This window comes from Oryctolagus cuniculus, chromosome 2 (genome assembly GCF_051225735.1).
Source record: "Oryctolagus cuniculus isolate XC-2025 breed Fujian yellow rabbit chromosome 2, ASM5122573v1, whole genome shotgun sequence".
In the NCBI taxonomy this organism is placed as follows: Eukaryota; Metazoa; Chordata; class Mammalia; order Lagomorpha; family Leporidae; genus Oryctolagus; species Oryctolagus cuniculus.
Genome location: NC_142868.1, coordinates 189,392,712 through 189,415,804, shown reverse-complemented (window position 1 = coordinate 189,415,804; position 23,093 = coordinate 189,392,712). Strand labels below are relative to the sequence as shown.

General features: G+C 38.2%; 1 long non-coding RNA gene across 3 annotated transcripts in view; it reads left to right on the top strand.

Moving 5' to 3' along the window:
* LOC127489191 (uncharacterized) overlaps positions 1-22,885 on the top strand; it is a 314,551-nt gene extending 291,666 nt beyond the window's left edge. For 2 of the 3 annotated variants that reach the window (XR_016230564.1, XR_016230563.1), the window contains 2 exons: positions 1,598-1,758; positions 19,434-22,885. This is a non-coding gene — a long non-coding RNA (uncharacterized LOC127489191). The remainder of the gene's footprint in view (positions 1-1,597; positions 1,759-19,433) is intronic. The other variant, XR_016230560.1, reaches the window with a different exon arrangement.
* Positions 22,886-23,093: the final 208 nt, after the last annotated feature.

Here is a 23,093-nt window from a genome sequence, read left to right as displayed (position 1 = left end):
TGATGTAATTTATTAGTTACTTCCACTTTTACTATTAAAATAATGTCCTGTTCAGTATACTAATATATATTTAAAACATTTCCTTAGATTAAATATTCAGTAGTTGAATTTTGAGTACACAGGGCATGTCTCTTTATATTGGGTTAAATTCTTCTATGTGAGTTTAAAAGAGGCTGCTGTTATCACACAGCTGGTTAAGCTGCCACCTGCAGTGCTGGCATCTCATAGTGTGCTAGTTTGAGACCTAGCTACTCCATTATTGACCCATCTCTCTGCTAAAGTGCCTGGGAATTCAGTAGAGGATATCCAAAGTGCTTGGGACCATGAACCCATATAGGAGACCTGGATAAAGCTTCTGGCTTTAGACTGGCCCAGCTTCAACCATTGCAGCCATTTTGGGGGTGACAGCATATGGAAGATCTCTCTCTCTGTTTCTACTCCTTTCTCTGTGTAACTCTGACTTTCAAATAAATAAAATAGATCTTTTATTTTTTGACATTTAATCTTTTTCTTTTTTCTTTCTTTTCAACTTTTATTTAATAAATATAAATTTCCAAAGTACAACTTTTGAATTATAGCAGCTTTCCCCCCATAACCTCCCTCCCACCTGCAACTATCCTATCTCCCATTCCCTCTCCCATCCCATTCTTCATCAAGATTCATTTTCAATTATCTTTATATACAGAAGATTAACTTAGTATATACTAAGTAAAGATTTCAACAGACTGCACCCACAAAGACACACAAAGTATAGAGTACTATTTGAGTAGTAGATTTACCCTTAATTCTCATAGTACAACACATTAAGGGCAGAGGTCCTACATGGGGAGCAGGTGCACAGTGACTCCCGTTGTTGATTTAACAACTGACACTCTTATTTATGATGTCAGTAATCACCCGAGGCTCTTGTCATGGGGGGCTTAACAGAGTTACAACACAATCTGACCAGGACAAGATCATTCATGTGTGTGTGTGTTTGTGATTCATGATTTGAAAGTCAGAATTAGAGAGAGAGAGTGGTCTTCCATCTGCTAGTTTACTCCCCAGATAGCTGCAACAGCTGATGCTGCGTGGATCTGAAGCCAGGAGCTTCTTCTAGGTCCCCCACATGGTGCAGGGGCCCAGGGACTTAGGCCATCTTCTACTGCTTTCCCAGGCTATGGTAGAGAGATGGATCAGAAGTGGAGCAGCAGGGACTTGAAATAGCACACCCATATGTGATGCTGGCACTGCAGATGATGGCTTTACCCACATTGCCACAGTGCTGGCCCCAACATATTTATATTTTTAAATATCAGTATATTATTTAAAATTTGCATTTCACTTAGGAATTAGAGGCTGATTATTTTCTATTTGTCTACCATTTGTACTTCCTTGGGTATTAATTATGCATTGACATATTTTCTAGTTTGTCAGGATATTTGGTCTGATCTGGGTAAATTAATCTACATGGAGATATCTCTTTAAATAATTGATTACTCCTATTTAAGTGTTCATGCCCACCTGCTTTTTTTCTTGTCTGTCATTCATATAGATTCTATTGTTCAATTTGTCATACTGTAGTTTACTGTATGCTCCATGTCTGTCTCCTATACAGGGTTATTAATTTCTTCAGAAATATGTGAAGTGACCAAGGACACATAGTAGACATTGAAAAATGTAAGAAGAGGAAATCTGCCCAGAAAAAGTCTGCATCATGGGACTGAGACCTTAACATCTGCAGGCACAGGTGTTTCATTGTCACAGGAAGCAGGTGAGGTAAGTTGATACCTGTGCTGTAATGAGAGAAGGGAGCTTATGTTTGCTACAACAGAGTAGAGCAAATCCTCTCTACTTTTGTGTTGAATAAAGCCCCATAATATTGTAGTGGAGACTCATAATCACACATTTTTTTGTTTTGGCTCTGAATATAATAGCAAAAAAGGGTCAGAACACCACCTGCTAGGAAGCAGTAGTCTGAATCATCACTGCAGGGTGTAGCTGAAGGCTAGGGGCGATAGTTCTGTTATCTTAGAGCATTCCCAGGTTGATCTCATTCCAGCTCTGGGCCCCTGATATTATTTTGGTGGATGGAGACATTTGATTTTGTGCAAGGAGTTAAGGACCCTGAAATTAATAAGAAAGAAGTAGTCCTACCCTTTAAGCTGCATCACTCTCTGGTGTATTACAAATATATATATATATATATTAATGGAGGCCAAATTATAGTCTCACTTGGAAAGGGGCACTAGTCACTTTTGGTGCCTGTGCTGGAACACACTACCTGGACTCCATAGTCTTTTCATAAATGTTATGAAAGTAAGTAGAAACAGCAAAGAATTCTCAGTTCAAATACGTTCCCCAAATAAGTGTTTGAACTGTTTGGTTATGCCAAAGTTATAAATTCTTAAAACCAGCAAAATTTGTTTTCTCTTTGGCTTCAAAATCTACAAAGATTTCCATTCAAAGAAGTGACAGCTACCATTGTGTGTCAGTTTTTTTTTTAAATCATAACTTTATATCTGATGATCTACTTCTAGAGTTAATTTTAGTGTGTGGTAATATCACCTTTCCTGAGCAAGAAAACTAAATAGTCCCTCTCAATTATCATCACGTAGGTCATCAGGTAAATCACAAGTTTTATGATGTGTTTTCAAAGTTTGATGAAGCACTATGTTTTCTTTTTACTTTTGTTAAAACATGAGTTACTTCTAGAGCCTTCTAGTGACTGTTGTTTATCCTGGTCAGCGATGTTGTCTTTTGGGGGTCAGAGTATCTCAGTCCTTCAGGGGACTCTCTTGAGTTCATGTGCTTTCTGGGGAAGCTGACCTCCCCTTGGCTCTGGAGATAGGCACGAGCCCACGCCTTGTGGTGACTTTTTTTACACTATTGTCAGTGCCCCTTTCCTCCTGGGGTCACTAGTCCAGCAGGAAACAAAATTAGCATTGGCCCTAAATGCCATCTTTTGGGGGACTCGGCTGAAAAGGAAGATAAAATACTGAAAGTTATACTGAGTGACGGACTTCTAAGATATCATTTGAATCCAGTAATGTGTGGATGTTCTCTTAGCCTTGTTCCCATTTCAAGAGTCAATACATTTTTTCTGTTTAATGAAATAAGATGCCATTGGGTTTCTGATACCAGAACCAGAAAAAAAATCTTCCTTAATGAAGTTCTGGTAGGTTTTGTAAACTGCAGTTCACTTCTGTAAACTTGAGTTTTTGTTATTGTTCTTATTTTGGTTGGTGCAGATCCCAGTGGTGAAGCAAGAATATTTTTGTGAAGTTATTCTCAGTGATTGGCAGAGCTGATATTGCTGCGTAACTTGGGCCAGTTGATGTCTATTAGGCATTTCAGAGTTAACTAGTGAAGACAGGATTCCCAGTTTCCACCCCAGACTGATTCCTTCCCCTAGAATCCTCCATCTCATTTAATGACACTTATATTTATCTCACTGCTCAAGTACCACCTGGCAATCATTCTTCGTTTCCCCCTTTTCCTCAAGCCTTATGTTAAGCTACCAGGAAATCCCTTTAAGTTCACCTCCAAAGTATCTCCTAAATTTCTCTCTTGCTTATAGTCTTGGCAAAGGCTTTAAGTGGCCTTCTTAGTTATGATGTGTTGTATGCTGAGTCATCCCAGTGGTCTCATAACCCAGGTATGGGTACTCTCTGCCTGGAATCTCCTCAATGGCATCCCAATGCCCTAGAGATGATACTGATTCAGTATCACACTTGTAACATCTCACTTGTGATTCCTACTTATGTCTACATTATGCCACTTCCTTTCCTGAATATTATGCTTATCATTGTACTTCCTGATCCTTGAGGTTGTTAAAAACCATTAAAACCAGGCCAGTGCCGTGGCTCACTAGGCTAATCCTCCGCCTGTGGCACCAGCACCCCGGGGTTCTAGTCCCGGTCGGGGTGCCGGATTCTGTCCTGGTTGCTCCTCTTCCAGTCCTGCTCTCTGCTGTGGCCTGGGGAGGATGGCCCAGGTCCTTGGGCCCTGCACCCGCATGGGAGACCAGGAGGAAGCACCTGCTCCTGGCTTCGGATCGGTGCAGCGTGCTAGCTGCAACGCACCAGCTGTGGCGGCCACTTACGGGGTGAACCAATGGAAAAAAGGAAGCCTTCTCTCTCTCTCTCTCTCTCTCTCTCTCTCTCTCTCTCTCTCTCTCTCTAACTCTGCCTGTCCAAAAAAACAAAACAAAAAATCATTAAAACCAAATATTTAAAGTAGTACGTTATGGCAGGTCGTAGTCCATTTCCCTCCACATGTCAATTTGGCTTCAGGTTTCTAGAGAGCAACGTTGATGGTTTTTGTAACTTTTCATAAGTTCCTAAGATTCTATACCTATTTTCATCTGTTCTATATTGCATCTCAACTATATTGTTAGGCATGGGCATCATCAACATCATCATTCATGGAAGCATAATGAGGGTGATGCGAGTTTTAACTCACCCAAGGTGGTAATGATTAGTAAACCACCAGTGTCAAGCCTGAACCTCATGTGTTTTCTGTCCTAGATCATTGCTTTTTATTCTGTTACTTTCTGGCAATGATTGGGCTGGGGCCAGAATGACTCTTTCCCTATAAACATCAACCAGAATATAAACCTCAAAACTTTAAATACAGAATTCTTTCAAGATCTGCATGAACCAAGCTAATAATGATGGAGTTCCTCAGGGTAGAAACATTGCCTGCCTTGTGTAGGCAAAAAGCAGCCTGTTCTCAACACATGGGGACAAATATGGAAGGGATTCTCTGTTGAATACATACATACATGCAAGGCTTCCATAGAGGAATGTGTAAAAATCAGAAAAAGTCAACCACATTTTTTATTACAAAGAAAAATAAATTTTGGAATCAACTTCTTAGAAATGTACTTCTATGAGGATTGATGGAGGCCAACCAGGTATGGCCTGCAAACATTTCTACACACCTGAATACTTACCAGCTCAAGGCTCATTTCAGGAGACCTATGACAAGAGGGAGAACTGAGGGTATCCAAGGATTCTTCATTCAGGTTCTGTTTGCCTTTCCTCAAATGACTTGCACCTGCCTCTCATGAATGCATACTTCCTTACTAGGCTCTGTTTCTGTTTGCTTTTATTAAATAAATATATATATGAATTTTATTAAATATATATATCCCACCAAACAAAGTGTACATTAGTGAGCAGGATATCTGCAGCCAGCCACTTAGAAAATCAAACTGTTTATCACAGAGGCCTGATAACACTGCACCATGAATTCTCAGTGTACAGCTGTATTTTCTTTATCACTGAAAATGCTGAAACAAATGAGGAGATTTTGACACTGGGTATATCAACTTTATGGCGGCCATGAGACTTGATCTGAGTCAGTGACGTGTAGGGAAGAGAAGAGGGTTTGTAAAGCATATACTGGCAGTCCATAAACTTTAACTGGGCTTCCAGGGTGTTCTGTGGTTGTGAGGAAAGGAGCCCTGCTTTTCTCCTTCAATGTAGAAAAGTAGGGTCCAGAGGCAGCAGATGTGAAATGAATGGAGGCTGAAGCTGGATGGGCCCAAACTGGCAGTGCCTTTAGCAGGGTTATGGTAGCAATATGACAAAGGAGGAAGGAGGCTATTGCCTGATTGCCAAGCACAAGTCTGCAGGAATCTGACTTTTTTCGATAGCTTCCAGTTTCCCCTTTCTTGACAGAGAAGGAAGGCTGGTCAGGATGCTCTGATTGCTGGAGATCTTATAAACTGTCCCAGTGGCTTATGCTAAGCCAGTGCTGGGTAGAGGCCAGGTAAAGCATCAACTCCCTTGACCCCATATTTTCTCATCTCCATTTTCCTCAAACAGGATTTAAATATGTCATTGTACTATATTTTTGAGACTGCATGCAACAATGGAAAACACATGTACCATACAGTTTTGGATTTAAATTCTACTTTGTCATTGAACTTGGGCACGCCATTTTAACTTTCTGCATCTCAGCTTTGAATATGTAAAAATCTTTTTCAGAAGGTTTGTTAAATATTCACTAAATATTAATCGAGTTCCTAATATGTAGCATACACTGTCTCCTGGGTGCGGGGAGTCAATGTTGTTAGAGAGTTTACAGATAAGTGAGAGAGCTAGCTATTAGTCAAATAACCCCATGGATGACTCTGTGACTTCTGTGATTGCATTGTGGAGGGGGACCAGTGCCTATGGCTGTGAAGGTTGTGCACTGTATAACTCCAGAGGTAATCATTCATGTTGTAGTTTGTTTTGAGTGGTGCTCTCTAAAGTTGTATAGTCCATAAACTATGTTGCAGTACATGGCAGCTTAGTCTGAAATAAGGACTCTGAAAGAAAGGGATCTGGCTCTATTATAGAACATAAAAAAGCATAATTAATTTATGCTGGAGAGTTGGGGGAATGCATATGCAAACAGGAAGTGCTACTTCAGCTGAGAGGCACAGTAAGTACCAATTCCATGCCTAGTACTGGATCAGTCATGTTATAGACTATGAAATATGTGTGGCCTTCAAAAAGGTCATGAAAAATTCACATTATGAAATAATTGCATGGATTTCAAAACTTTTTGCATCAAAATAAACTTTTCACTGAGTTTTTCATCATTTTTGATATACCCTTATATATAGTGTTTCTTAATTATTTTGTGATTTTTTCTTTAACCGTAAAGCACCTCTCTTGAATCTTATTTTGCTTATTGGGTATGGCATTGGGTATTTTCCTGAGCAAGATCATTGACTGAGCTCAGAAGTTCTCTGAGCAGGAGGCAGGCTGTCACAGAGGGAACCTACGTAGGAAATCCCATCTTTTGATGATAGGATAGATTCTGAGCTGTGGTTGAGTTTGGGTCTAGTTTGGGGTAAAGGTCATAGATAATAGATGAAACATAGCAAGGTCTTGTACATTATCACTGTTAGTAATGAAATTTCCAGTCCTAGATCATTCTCCAGTGAAGCTCTCAGCCCTGGCTGCGGCAAGAATACCTGTGAAATAGATATTGGGATCTGCAGTCTGTCTGGCTCCCTCCGCTGATTTCTTCTGTAGTTATAAGAGCATGAGAAAGGAGCTAAACCAAGAGTATGATGGCACTTGGAGAAATAGGAACATAGATGTGGTAGAGTTCACCGTGGGAAGTAAGCATTAAGAGTCTTATGGTTTGGAGGCTGATAAATATTATCTCCTTAGGCTGGATACATACCTTCCACACACTCCAATCTTGAGAGAGAAAAGGTATGTATCATTTTTCCATATTTCCTCTGTGCATTGTAGGCATGCCCAGCTTCTTGTTGGCCCCTCTCTACCTTTCTCTACTCTGCTGTCTGTACTATGAGGCTGATCTTCATGGACCCATCAATGGGTTTCCTTGTTGTTTGCTTCTAGATGCCTTTGGCCAAAGCAATCCCCCTTGTAAGAGATTAGAGGAAAATAGTTGAGAGCAAGATCAGAGCATGCATTGTCAAACCAGAAGTCACTCAGAGCTATCAATCAGTGGCCTGTGTTGCCAAAAAACTCTGCTGTCATCTACATTATGTTTAGTAAACCTACTCAAGACGTGCCATAGCAACCACTGTGGAACAAGAGGCTCCACCCATGCCAGATTGCTTCAGCCTGAAGGTGGACCTTGATGAGTGGATTACTTTCCAGGTATCCAATTCTATATGACTCCTTATTTTTGGTTTTTGGTGACTACACTTTCTTTCCATCCTAGGGTTGGCAACAGTGTAGCTTCTACCAGATCTGGGTTATGGGTGACTGGTTTCTCTTAACTTTATTTTTGGAAATAGTCTTATTGTACGCCATGGGGTCCCCAGTTGAGTTTATTACAGATTCTTGCCTCCACAGTCAAATAATTCAAAGTGGAGGCAGAAAGATATGCAGGAAAATAGGATTTATTCAAAGGAAAAGATCAGCCATGTTTGAGAGAAAGAGAATGAACAAAAAGTCAAAATACAAAAGATTCCAAAGAACAGAAACCCTTTAATAAAGAACCTCTTCCTCTCAAAAAACAAAATACCCTCAACAAGATTAGATCTATCCCATCTGGTGGCATTAGGGTATGGTGCCCATTATGGAGCTTAATTGAATTTCAAAAGGGGATGGAGTTGGGGCTGGGGCTTGGGCACTTCATATTTCCCTTGTCCTTTGTAGGAAATACTGGAAGTGCCATGCTGTAAGGTACATGATTGGAGTGGAAGTATCATTTTATTATAATAACCTTAAGGTCATCATGGAGACACATCCTGTGGCTATTTCTAGCTACCTATGGGTTCTAAGTTTGTAACACTGTGGAACTCAGTTTCTGTTACATGAAAAAATGTGTGAAAGGCTAGGTGGTGTGTGGGAGGTGGGTCTGAATGGTGCACTGAAAGGGAAGCGAGTCTGGGTTGTGCACAGAGGTGGGGTTGTCACACAGGCCAGAGTGGACTGTCACATGGGCTAAGCTGCTGTTATGCAGAGGCTGGCTAAGCTGTCCCATGGCAGGTTGGTCACTGGAGCATCCCATAGTGGCAAGATGTACTGTGGCTGTCAAACCATAGGTCACTCAGAGCTATCAATCAGTGGCCTGTGCTGTCAAAAATTCTGCTGCCATCTGCATTATGTTTAGTAAGCCTACTCAAGTCACTCCATAGAAACCACTGTGGATCAAGAGGCTACTATATACTGGGAACTGCATTCATAGAAAGATGCCATGACTCTCAGATCAGAATTTTTCAGTTTACAAAGTGCTTTGGAGGAACATGAACAGAGACAAAATACACTTGCTCTTACGTAGAGCTTTGTGTTTAATGCTTGTTCTCTCAGAGCTCACAGAGCTGGGCATTCACAGCACTTTGACAGAAGTTGCCCTATTTCTTCCATTCTTTAACTTTTCTAGCAGCAGATAGCTACAGCCTGAAATTCCAGTTTTGTATTAAATAAAAAGCTTTGTGCATAGAATTTTCTCATGGCAAGCTTGGATATTATGAAGCCAAGTAAGACTCAAACTCAGTCTGATTATTTAATAAACAATGAATAAAGCGATTGACCTTGATTATAATCAGGACTTGAATGACTTTCCATAGTATTAAAATTCCTGTGGCTGGTGGAGGCTGCTGTCCAAGGTTCATAGCCTTGTGGTCACTGTCTCCTTCCAACTGGCTTACACATTGGGAATCCTTTGGGTGACTGCCCATGTTCTGAGAACTCCAAGGCTGCTCTGGTCAGCATGTATGTGGACTCAGGTTAATGGGTCTAGCAACAAGGCCCTGAACCTCCAGAGCAAAGGTGTGGCTATCTGCTGTCCTTTCTTACTTGGAGAAGCACAGCAAATGTCTTCATTCATTCATTCATTTGGTTGTGTCTTTGTAAATTCTACCCATTTTTCTTTGAACTTTTTGATTAAAAATGCTGTCAGCCAAGCAATTTGATCTGCAAGGGAAGATGCTATTTGTGATGCATTTTTCATTTCTTTTCATTACTTTTTTATTTTTTAGTAGTTGAAGATCCCTTCATGCTTGAAAACCTTTTGAATTTTTTGTTCTGTCATGAATGTAAAGTGGAAGCTGACAGATGTGTTAACCTTTCTCTTTGTAATGTCATTTGCATTACTTTGGGTCTCTGTACATAGCTTTGGAGTCTACATGCATGAAAACCACAGCTATAGCTGGTTACTGAGATACAGAGAACCCAGGTGATAGACACCTCCCTTCTCTCCCTGCCCTATTTGTGGTGACATCTGGGGTTGAAAAGTGACAGGACTTAAAGGGCCTGCAGAAGGGATTCAGAGATGCAGAGCACCTTCAAGGCATTAAATCCCTTTTGCTAGCACTTGTTTCCAAGAATTTCCACTGCAACCTATCTTGAGACTCCTTAATGAATTTGAAAATCATTTAGCATGAACTTCGTGCCTGGCACCATGTTAAACACTGTGGAGAGAACACATAACCACTGTCCTGCGGCTCATGTCCCATGTGGGAGACAGATACACACACTCACATATCAACTAAGCATAGGGGTTGTAGGAGCAACAAGGTGGCTCTTCCTAATCTAGCTTTGGCAGATGACCCAACACAATCATAGCACTGACTGTGGAACTGCTGGGAGGACAAGGTAGACACGGGCAATCAGGTGAGTTGTCCTGATCCTCTTCTCCTGGATCTCCATTTAGGTTTATAAAAGGGCTTTAACTTTTCAGTTCAGTGAGTGTCTTCTGATGCCAAAAACTCCAGAAGCTTCTTAAGCAAGTATAGTTTATGTGAAGATCAATACCTTAATTGGTAGTTATCTGCAGCTAACCTCCAGTGAGGAGGTAGCAGGGACTGCTTCTGGAGGGCAGTTAATATTTTGTTTTTATTTACAGAATCCAATGCAGTGCCTGGTATAGAAGAGAAACTTGGCCCGAGGCATTCAGAAAGGGCCGAGTTTCTCTTCTGCACCAGTCACTACACTGGATTCGGAGTTGAGTGATCTGTGTTCTAGCCAGGCAGCTCTTGATTCATCACATTTTCCCTATCTTGGTTTCCTCATCTATAAGGTGAGGATCATACTTGAAGAGCATCAAGGACATTTCCTACTTTGATATTCTCTTAGTCACACATACAATATAGAATAAAATTGTAAGCTGCCTTCTCAAAACAGAAAAAGGTCAGTTTCCTGACAGTACAAGACTGACTCTGTGAAGGGCGTATAATAGCAGTTCAGGCTATAAAATGAAATCAGATAAGCTCTAAAGTCAATGCATTTCACAGTGGAGTATTTGTGGTTGATTGAACTGTTCAGAGATTAAATATTCAAGGTTAAAGATACAACTCCATTAAGGGGATCTATATCCTTGTGACATGCAACAGAATTTTTTCAATACTTCTAGTTTATTAAGCTCTTTGGAACATCAAAGCTCTGGGTAGAATATGGATAGTAAACATATTGCTTCTTGGAAATGAAAAAAAAACTAGGATTAGAGACTCTGGGATGATCTATTAAATTGTCAGCTTATTGACAAAGTCCAGTATGGACGTGGTAGGTTATATTCCTAGTCCATCTAAGTATTGAATAGATAAAATATTTCATGACAATAATTGATTCACATGGAAAAGTTTCCTCATTTCCCAACCACACCAAAACTTCAACACTAAGAACCACTTTGTTCAATATATCCTTTGGAGAATGGCACTGTGTCTTTATTCATTTTGGAGACAAAGTGTGTCTTCTAAGTCTCGCATAAGATTCAGCCCAATTTTTTTCTCTTGAGTATTTGCTAGTATTTAAAGAGCTCTGAAAATGGAGAGGAGTAGCAGTCAGTAGTTTTCTGTTCTTTTTTCTAGATGTGGGCACAAAGGGCCTTAAGATTGATGTTTTGTTTCAAGTTAGATGATCACTCTGGTGTGAAAGAGGCAGAACAACTGACCAAAGGAAAAATATCACTAATATCATTAATTAGGAATTTTGCAGGAATTGTAATGGATATCAATTAATACAAGAGACTTAGTCATTAAAAATGTTTTGTTCCAGGACAAAAAGAAAAATCTATGGAAAAAGATTTGCTACATAAAGCAGGAAAGACTTAGGAGGGAATTGGAGTGCAGCACAGGATGTTAGCCACGTGGAGTGGGAAGGCCATGGCAGAAAACTAGCCCTTAACAACTATGGTTTGGGACAGAATGAAGAAAACAGCTGAAAAAGTTGAACATAAGAGTTGTCTTCATTATACTCTATAGAAAATACCATTACATTTTACTGACTGTCTATATCCTCCTTTCCCTGTCTCCAGTCTTGATCGCAGAATTAAGGGCTGGCTGAAGTGGGAAACCAATTGCCTTGGCTTGCAAGGGTCTGAGGTCCAGGATTGCAATAGGCTGTACATAGGAATGCTTCATTTCAAAACACCTTTTGTATATGAATTTTGAGAACTTTTAAATTTTTTGTTCAGGGTTGGGAGAATTCAATATAAGCACAAAGCAATTTAGGAGTATTGCTCCTGAAAGAGTTAACTTCTTAGGGTTAATGGTGTTAAGGTACATGACATCCGTCAATATGAGGCTATCATCAGTATAAATTTCACCTTTCAACATCCCTGTAAATGGGTTACATCTTGTAAAATGAGATACATAGTATTCATGAATATGGCAAAAATGTGGGATCTCCATCACATAGCTGAGGGTCTGCTATAGTCAAAGCCGTTTAAGTTTCAAATGAAATAATTTCTTCAGATGGGAGGCAAGTTGTAGTTTCTCATTCATTAGTCATTAGCTAAGCTATTGTGTATCTACTAACTTCTAACTTATTGATAGCTTTTGGGAAATGGAAATAAAAAAACTCAAATAAAGAAACCAGAGTGAGTTTTGTGTGCTGCCAACCATAAAAGAGAACATTTGAATTTATGAATAATGAATACAAGGACTTTTGCTTGGACTCAATTTTCTTGGCTGTTACCAATGTCTCCGTGAAACAAATAACCATTAACTTGCATGCTGGTCACCTCTCAGGATACATTGAGAAATATGATGGTGTCAGAAATCACTTTTGGTGTGAAAGGAGTGTTATTCTTTATTACATTTTCAGTTTCTTACACTTATAAAAGTCTCCAAGTCTAGGGGCTGGTGTTGTGTGTGGTATAACAGGTAAAACAGCTGCCTGTGACACTGGCTGTAAATGGGTGCTGGTTTGTGTCCCATCCGTTCCACTTCTGAGCCAGCTCCCTGCTAATGGTCTGAGAAAAGAACAGAAGATGGCCCAAAAATTTGGGATCCGACCACCCCCATGGAAGACCCAGAAGCTCTGGCTTTGGCTTGGCCCAGCCTGGCCATTACAGCCATTTGGGGAGTGAGCCACCAGATGGAAGACGTCTCTCTCTGTCTCTCCCTGTTTCTCGCTCTCTGATTTTCAAAAAAAACAAAAACCCACCACCAACAAAAAACCTTAATGTCTCCAAGTCTGGAGAAATGCTGAAAATCTTCCCATGGGAGAGCATATGCTTACTCAGATAATCTAAATTAACACATGGGCAATAAAGTCACTTGTACCTAATTTTGCACACTGCAATTTCCCTGTGGATGAGAAGGGAGATAGGATAGATTCAAAGTTATAGAGCATGAGACCAGCTCTGCTGATGTCAGTCAGCAGTTTTTAGATCTTAGGAAAGTCTTCTGAGCCTTAGGTGAAGCTTCAAGTTTTCCTTACTCATCAACAATATTATAAAACCTACTTGCATAGTGTGGATATTTGGCCTGCTTTCCATATTGGGGTGCCTGTATTTGATACTTGTTTCTAGCTCTTACCTCCAGTTCCTTGCTAATGTGGACCCTGCAAGGTAGGGATGATGATTCAAGTGATTTGGTACCTTCCACTCATGAGGTCCATGATCCTACTTCTGCCCCCTTGGCCACTGTGGGCATTTGGAGAGTGAACCAATAGATGGGAGCTCCTTATCCTCTATGTCTCTCTAAGTAAACAAATACAAATTAAAAATAAAATCTACCTATTTTTAAACTTAGTAAATATAAATTTCCAAAGTACAGTTTGTGGATTACAATGGCTTCCCCCACCCCCATAACTTCCCTCCCACTCGCACCCCTCCCATCTCCCGCTCCCTCTCCCATTCCATTCACATCAAAATTCATTTTCAATTCTCTTTATATACAGAAGATCCATTTAGTATATATTAAGTAAAGATTTCATCAGTTTGCACCCACACAGAAACACAAAGTGTAAAATACTGTTTCAGTACTAGTTATAGCATTACTTCACATTGGACAACACATTAAGGACATAGATCCCACATGAGGAGTAAGTGTACAGTGACTCCTGTTGTTGACTTAACAAATTGACACTCTTGTTTATGGCGTCAGTAATCTCCCTAGGCTCTTGTCATGAGTTGCCAAGGCTATGGAAGCCTTTTGAGCTTATCAACTTTGATCTTATTTAGACAGGGTCATAGTCAAAGTGGAAGTTCTCTCCTCCCTTCAGAGAAAGGTACCTCCTTCTTTGATAGCCCGTTCTTTCTACTGGGATCTCACTTGCAGAGATCTTTCATTTAGGTTTTTTTGTTTGTTTTTTTGCCAGAGTGTCTTGGCTTTCCATGCCTAAAATACTCTCATGGGCTCTTCAGCCAGATCTGAATGTCTTAAGGGCTGATTCTGAGGCCAGAGTGCTGTTTAGGACATCTGCCATTCTATGAGTCTGCTGTGTATCCTGCTTCCCATGTTGGATCGTTCTCTCCCTTTTTGATTCTATCAGTTAGTATCAGCAGACACTAGTCTTGTTTGTGTGGTCCCTTTGACTCTTAGACCTATCAGTGTGATAGTTCAGTTATGAACTGAAATCATTCACTTGGACTAGTGAGATGGCATTGGTACATGCAATCTTGTTGGGATTGTACTGGAATAAAATCTACTTTGAAAATTGTTTTAAAAATTGTTCAAAAAGATATAAAATATAAGAGGATTATTAGCTTTAAGCCCAACTTATTTACACATCTAGATTGCCTATATAAAATTTTAAACTTGTTTTCTAGAATAAGGTGTTATGGACTGAATGTTTTGCCCTTCCAACACTGCCATGCTGATATTCTAAGCCACAATTAGAAGGTGAGTCTTTTGGGATGTAATCGGCATTAGTAGGGCAGATCCTTTATGAAGGGGATTGATATTTTATAAAACAGGGACCAGAAGGCTCTCTAGATTTTCTTCTTGCCATGTGAAGATACAATGGGAAGCATACAGTCTGCAGCCTGAGAGAGGGCCCTCATAAGAAGCCTACTAAGCTGACAACCTCATGTCTGAGCTCCAGCCTCCAGAACTGTGATAAACAAATGTCTATCTCTGTAAGCCAGCCATTGCCATTCTGTGGTGCTTTGTTATAGCAGCCTGAACCAAGTCATAAGGAGAGATTGAGTCTATCAGAACATTGCTTTGATGAAAAGGCTTTCTGTATTGAGAATGCATTTTATAGGAGAATTGCACTAAATGAGTAAAACAGGAACAATCACCCACTTTTGTTTTTTTGCCTTAAATTTGAGGGAGAGTATGATAGTATATGCTACAAACGGAAAGATCTCTGGCCAGGGCCTCATTCCTCAAACATCATCTGACAAGTCTTTTCCATAAAATTCCTCTTGGGTCAGGTCTTTGTGATTATTAGAATTTGGGGAGCATATAATGAACCTGCAAAGAAAAATCTGATATTGGCGGAATTCATACTTCACTTCTAGCCATAAACTCAGCTTCATAAACTAGAGTGTCTTCACATTTGCAAATCTGAGTATCATTCAAAAAATTAAACTTGATTACAAGCTATGCAAAGAATTGATCTTTCAGTTGGCTAAAAAATTGCCCCAATCCCTTGATAAAGAGAATCTATGGTTTGCCTTCCTTTGAGAGATTTGTGTTTGCAGAACTAAAATCCACCAAAAGTACACTTCCAGGACTCTGAAAACTGAGGCCAAGGTCATTTTAAAAGTAAATTAATCCTACTGATTTCTGTCTTTTACATGTCCTTAGAGTCAGAGAATTATGGTGAGGCAGGATTCTTATTTGCTAAATGAAATGTTAAAACCAGCTAGTAAAAGTTGTCAAATTTATAGTGGAGATAGTAAAAATGGGAATTGCAATCATTTAGGCATAAGTAATTTTTGTGTTTATTGTCTTCATCTTTCAGAAGGGAATTAAAAAAATATATAATCTTCAAGATTGAGGGGAAGAGCTATAGAACCACTTTGGAATAACCTGTGGTCATCCCTGAAAGGAGGTCATTGCTCTTTAGTGAGAATATACAATAGCTGCATCTCCATCCCAATGGCAGGCATCTTCCAGGTTAGAAACTTGTTATATTGACCAATTTTTCACACTACAACTTCAATTCAGTTGTCCTAAATTCCATCTCACTGATATACAATTTTTTTCTTGCAAATTATAGCCTTTCAAGAAGTTGAAGAAAGATTTGAAAGTTGTTTTTGGAGGATTCTGAAAGGAAATTACATGTTGCTTTCTTTAATGCGTTGGTTATGTTTGATATATGCTTGTAAAGTGTGAAAATCTGTTTCATTCTATAGATGTCTGTCCATCTTTCTTCTGATGAGAGTGGGCCATTAGAACTGGACAAATGGTGCATTCCCATTAAACAGATATTGAGCTGTCAGAAGCCATTGATACAGAGTGTGCTCTTCTCTTGGATTTTTGTTTTCCAAGGTCAATGTGCATAATCTCAGCTCTCTGGTATCTCACTAGTGCCTATTAGTAGACTGCCCATAAAGTTACCTCCTCAGAAGCCAACTCCAGTTTTTCTCTGATCTCTGAAGTCTACCCAATATTGTTGATATTGAAAATGATTTTACCTTAATTGATGGCAATTGAAAGTGTCAGTACAATTTGGGCTGATCAATATGTAAGTAGCCAGGGCCTGAGTAGTCAATTAGTCTTCGAGTTTCTAAGAGAAACTTCCGTTAATAGACACACTGACTGGGTAGCTAGAGTCAGACAACTGAGGTCAGTGCATCAGATTAGCAGAGCACCAGGTACAGAGTCTTTCTGTCCTGTCTCCCTGTGAGAACTGTGCAGAGAGCTGAGCGGTTCACTTATCACACTGCTTTGTGCAGAGTATTCCTATTGAATATTGGATAAATATCTTCCTGTTTAAATGATGATTGGTTAGGATTGTTTTTATTCTGACATTTTATTTATTTTATTTTTTAAAAGAGTTATTTATTTGAAAGCGTTACACAGAGAGGGAGAGGCAGAGAGAGGATTCCATCTGCTGTTTCAGTCTCCAGTTAGCCACAAGAGCCAGAGCTGCGCCAATCTGAAGCCAGGAGCCAGAAGTGTCCTCTAGGTCTTCCCATGTGGAGGCAGGGGCCCAAGGACTTGGGCCATCTTCTACTGCTTTCCCAGGCCATAACAGAGATCTGAATCAGAAGTGGAACAGCCAGGTCTCGAACTGGCACCTGTATGGGATGCCAGCACTGCAGGCGGTGGTTTTACCCGCTACACCATAGCACCACCCCTACATTTTATTTTAAAAATATTAATCTATTTTCTAGAAGGGACAAGGCACTCAAATTCTAAATACAGAGTTTAATCGCATAAAGTTGAAGTAGAAGTGAGGAAAAGAATCTAGTGCCTTTTAAAAATAATCATTGTTATTGAATTATATATCACTAATCAATATACACAATTCAGCTACTTTATGTGAGTTTTTTTTTTAAAAAAATGTATGCAGTCATGTAATCACAGCCACACTCATAAGAAATTACATAAGAATCACAAAGTGTGCATTCTCTTGTATATGCTCTGACTTCTTTTTCTCTGCATGGTGTTGCTGGAGTCATCCATGTTGTTACATGTAGAAGTAGGTCATTCTTTTTTTTTGCCTAGTGGTAGTCTAGTGTTGGATATATGATGATTTCTCTAGCCAGCATCTTTTGAAGGGCCTTTGGGCTTTTCAGGTTTTTGCTACAGGTCCCGCAAATGTTTATAAACAAATTTGTGTGAGTGTGTGTGTGTGTGTGTGTGTGTGTATACATGCTTTCATTTTGCTTGGGTAAATACCTGGGAATGGAATTTAATGTTATGGTAAATATTATGCTTAAGGTCATAAGAAACCATTAAACTTTTCCAATGCAATTGTAGTATTCTACTTTGCCATCTGCAATGCATGAAAGTTCCAATTTTTCCATATCTTTGCCAAAACTGGTACAATCACTTTATTTTTAGCTTTCAAATGAAGTGTAGAGTCATTTTATTATAGTTTACATGCCTTTGATTATTCATGGTGTTAGTCATTTTCTATATACATTCGTCATTTTCATTTTGTGAGAAGCATCAATGTGAATATTTTGCTCATTTTTGCATGAATGTCTTATTAACTCATTGATATGGACATGATTTTTTGTCATATCTATGATATATAATGATTGAAATAAAAATTGTATTTCCTATTCAGATATATTCAGATATATATTGAGAATATATATATGGAATATATATATATACAGATATATATGTGCCATTTTCAAAAATTATATGGCCTATTTTCCATTTCTATTTTAAAGAAGAGAAATTTTAAATTTGCTGTTTGATCTGAGATATCTTCGTGTATACCAAAGTCACATATATTTTTTCTTGTGTTTTCCCCCAATAGCCCTTTTTTTTTTTTTTTTTTGACAGGCAGAGTGGACAGTGAGAGAGAGAGACAGAAAAGGTCTTCCTTTGCTGTTGCTTCACCCTCCAATAGCCAATGGCTGCTGCGGCCAGCACGCTGCGGCCAGCGCACCACGCTGATCCGATGGCAGGAGCCAGGTACTTATCCTGGTCTCCCATGGGGTGGCCATCCTCCACTGCACTCCCGGGCCACAGCAGAGAGCTGCGCTGGAAGAGGGGCAGCCAGGACAGAATCCGGTGCCCCGACCGGGACTAGAACCCGGTGTACTGGCGCCGCTAGGCGGAGGATTAGCCTAGTGAGCCGCGGCACCGGCCCTTTTTTTTTTTCCCCCAATAGTCTTATACTTTGTAGACCTATGATTCATTTTGAGATAATGTTATGTATGGTGTGATATAAGAATTGAGGTTCATTTTTTTAACAGTTGGATATTCCATTGTTTCAGAACCATGTTAAGACAATCCTTTCTTCATTGAATTAACTTGGCATAATTGTTAATTCATATGTGTTTTTATCTAGACTTTGTTCTGTTTCATCCTTTATAAATAGTGTTATTGCTGTAGCTTTAAGTTTTAAAATCAGGAAATGGTTATTTTTGGATTTCAAGCCAACTTTCCAATCCTTTAAAAATTCCTATTGGAATTTTAATTAGGATGTTCTAGATTAATGTCAGTAGAATCAATCTCTTAATATTCAATTCTGATCCATGAATGTGAATCAGCAGTGTTTTATAGTTTTTAAGTGTTTATAATTTTTGGGTTAAAATTATCTCTAAAGTCCTTTGTTTTCTCATCCTATCTAAATCTTTAAAAAATATTTATTGACATGCAGAGTTACAGAGACAGAAAGAGAGACACACACAGAGAGATCTTCCATCCTCTGATTTACTGGCCAAATGGTCACAATTGTCAGGGCTGAGCCAGGAGCCTCTTCCAGGTCTCTAACATGGGTGCGGGGTCCAAGCACTTGGGACATCTTTGGTTGTGTTCCTGAGAGCATCAACAAGGAACTGGATTGGAAATGGAGCACCTGGGTCTTTAACTGGTGCCTGTATGGGATGCTGGCACTGCAGATGGTGGTCTAACTTGGTATGCCACATCATTGCCCCCTTAATTGGGGTTTTAAAAACATTTTATTGGTTGTAGATGTGTGGGTTTATTTATGGAGTTTCTATCTGTTTTTGTGCCAATACCAGGCTGTTTTAATTATAACTGCCCTGTAGTATGTCTTAAAATTTGGTATTGTGATGTCTCCAGCTTTGTTTTTGTTGTATAAGATTGCATTAGTTATTGTCTCTTGTGTTCCCATATGAATTTTAGCATCACTTTTTTCTAGGTCTATGAAGAATGTTGATATTTTGATTGAGATTGCATTGAACCTGTAAACTGGACTGGATGAATATCATCATCATGAATATCAACTGGATGAATATCATTCCAATCGAACATGAAAGATTTTTCCATTTTTAAAATGTATTCTGTTTCTTTCTTTAATGTTTTGTAGTTTTCATCACTGAGATCTGTGACATCCTTGGTTAAATTTATCCCAAGGTATTTAATTATTTTAGTAGCAATTGTGACTGTGGTTGATCTTAAAAGTTGTTTCTCAGCCATGGCATTGTCTGTGTATATAAAGGCTATTGATTTTTGTGTGTTGATTTTATATCCTGCTATTTTATCAAACTCTTTTATGAGTTCCAATATTCTCTCAGTGGAGTCTTTTGGATCACCTATATGTAGAATCATGTCATCTCTAAAACAGGGATAGTTTGATTTCCTCCTTCCCAATTTGTATCCCTTTGATTCCTTTTTCTTATCTAATGGCTTTGTCTATATTAAATAGCAATGGACTATGTTAAATGCAATGGTGAGAATGAGCATTCTTGTATGGTTCTGGATCTTAGAGGAAATGCTTCCATTTTTTCTCCATTCAATAGGATGCTGGCCATGGGTTTGTCATAAACTGCTTTGTGTTGAGGAATATTCCTTCTATACCCAATTTGCTTAAGGTTAAAAAGGAACTAAAATCAATCCCTGGAGCAAATACAGTTTCTTCAACAAATGGAGCTGAAAAAACTGGATTTCCATGTGCAGAAGTGTGAAATTAGACTTCTACCTTACACCTTACACAAATATCCACTCAAAATGAAGCAAAGACCTAAATATACAATCTGACATCAACACATTATTAGATAACATTGGGGGCAATTCTGTAAGATGTTGGCATAGGCAAAGACTTCTTTGAAAATGCCCCAGAAGCACAGGCAATCAAAGTCAAAATTGACAAATGAGATTACATCAAAATAAGAAGCATCTGCACTGCAAAGGAAACACTTAAGTGAACAGACAGCTGACAGAATGAGAGAAAATATTTGCAAACTACACAGCTGATAAAGGGTTAATATCCAGATTCTATAAAGAGCTTAAGAAATCCAACAACAACAAAATAAACAATCCAGTTAAGAAATGGGCAAAGGACTTGAGCAGGCATTTTTCAGGAGAGAAAATTCAAATGGACAACAATTAGAAAAATGCTCAGGATCCCTAGCCATCAGGGAAATGCAAATCAAAACCACAATGAGGTTTCATCTCACCTCAGTTAGAATGGCTTTCATAATAAATAAACAAATAACAAATGCTGGTAAGGATGTGGGGGAAAAAGTACCCACTGGTACAGCCACTGTGGAAGACATTATGGAGATACCTCAGAAATCTGAATATAGACCTACCATATGATCTAGCCATCCCACTCCTGGGAATTTACCCAAACAAAAATAAATCAACATATGAAGGAGTTATCTGTACCCTTATGTTCATTGCAGCTCAGTTCATAATAGCTAAGATATGAAGTAAAGATGACTGGTTAAAGACATTATGGTATTTGTACAGTATGGAGTACTGTGCAATATGGAGTACTACTCAGTTGTAAGAAAAAAATGAAATCCTGTATTTTGCAGCAAATACACACAACTGGAAGCCAATCCCCCAAATACAGATACCATATATTTACCCTGTGCCAAGGTAACTAATAGAGTTCTTAAAATGTAATGTATTGGAGTGAAATGGACATTTTGAGATTTGATGATTGTTGACAGCCATTGTCTTTTAAGGAACAGTAGTTTTTTTTTCTTCATAATATTTGTTGAAATCTTATATTTAGTGTATGGTTAACTTTCCAGTCATTAAGTAAACCAAAAATAGATCTCAAAAAATTAAGAGTGGGAACAGGAGAGGGAGGAAGAAGAAAGGTTGGAGCATGGGAGGGAGGAAGGGTAGGGTTGGAAGTGTCACTATGTTTTTAAATCTGCACATATGAAATACATGAAACTTGTATAACAAAATTTTTTAAAATTCATTTAAAATGTACTCATTACTTGCACATGGAAATACTGCATTTTTTAAAAACTTAGTATTTTTTCCTTACCTAAACACATGTAGAAGTTCCAGTAGCATTTTACTTAGATTCCTTAGGAATTTCTAGGTATATAATAATTTTGTTTGTATTCATATATTAATGCTGTTTTGCTTCTTTTTCATCTATGCCTTTTATTTTTCTACTCATGTTCCAGTTAAAACTCTAGTTTTCAAATCCAAACTAAAGATTAGATATCATTGCTATTTTTTTTTCAATCTTATGGGAAAGGCATTCAGTCTTTCACCATTAAGTAAGATGTTAACCTTTGGTTTTTGTAGATATCCCTTATCCAGTTGTGGAAATCTTGAATTTTAGTTTAATGTGAAAAGATTTTATGTAATCACAATTTGACTGTGAGTTATGTAAAGTGTATTTCATGCATGTTTATAGATGACACTAGGCTTTTTCTCTTGTATTTTGTTAGTATTATAAATTACATTGATGGCATTTTAGATGTTTATCCAACTATGCATTCATGGGATAAACTCCTTTTGGTCATTATTTGCTCATTTTTAAAAGTGCTTGGTAACTAGTGTATGTGAAAGATATTGGTTTGCAGTTTTCTTATATTTTAAGCCAAATTTTGTTATTAGGGCCTCAAAGTTTTTAAATATACATTTGTACTTATATGCACACAGTTGGTGCATTAGTTAAACCTCTTTGTTTTATTCTTCTAATGGTTTCAATATTTAAAATAAGAATGTTCTACTTAAAGCAGTCTACTTTTAAGGAATATTATGTCACTGAACCTAAAATGTAAGAACTTTAAATGGTAATATTTTTATTTTTCCCCTCCCATCCTTGAGGCTTTTGCTTTTATACCTTATACTTATATGTTATAAATCTCATTATATATATGTTATGATTTTTTGTTGAAATCTAATCTCTTATAATCTTATATTTTCATACATATTTAGCATTTCTGGCACTTTCATTACTTTTAATATGCTAATTTTCAAATGGGATAATTTTTTCTCTAACTGGAATTTTTATTTTAATACTTCCTTGGAGTACAAGTGTTCTGGAGGCAAATGTATCAGATCTTTTTTCTGGAAGAAGTCTTTACTTTTCTGGTAGTTTTTGAATAGTAATTTTACTGTGAATAGAACTTTGGTTGAGAGTTTTGATTTCTTTAAGTATTTTAAAGATAATTCATTGCTTCCTGGCTTGCATAGTTTTTGATGAGAAACTTGTAGTTCCTTTATGTGAATGTAATGCGTCTTTAAAACTGAACGTCTTGTATATATTTTCTTTGTACCTCTGGATTTCAGCAATTTGATCTTGATGATATCTTGTGTGATTTATATTTGTACATATCCTGTTTTGGTTTGTGTATTTGAAACTCTCATCAAAGTTGGAAAATAGTCATGATTTAAGCACTTTTTTCTGTCTTTTCTGGTATTCCAATTACATATAATATAGCTCATTTGGTACTTATCACAAATATATTTTTCAGTATTTTTATTTGTGTGTTATTTTCAGATAGTTTCTGTAGTCTTCAAGTTCATTGACATTTTCTCCTGTAGTATCCAAACTTCCATTAATCTCATTTAATGCATTTTTAATTTTCAATATTTTATT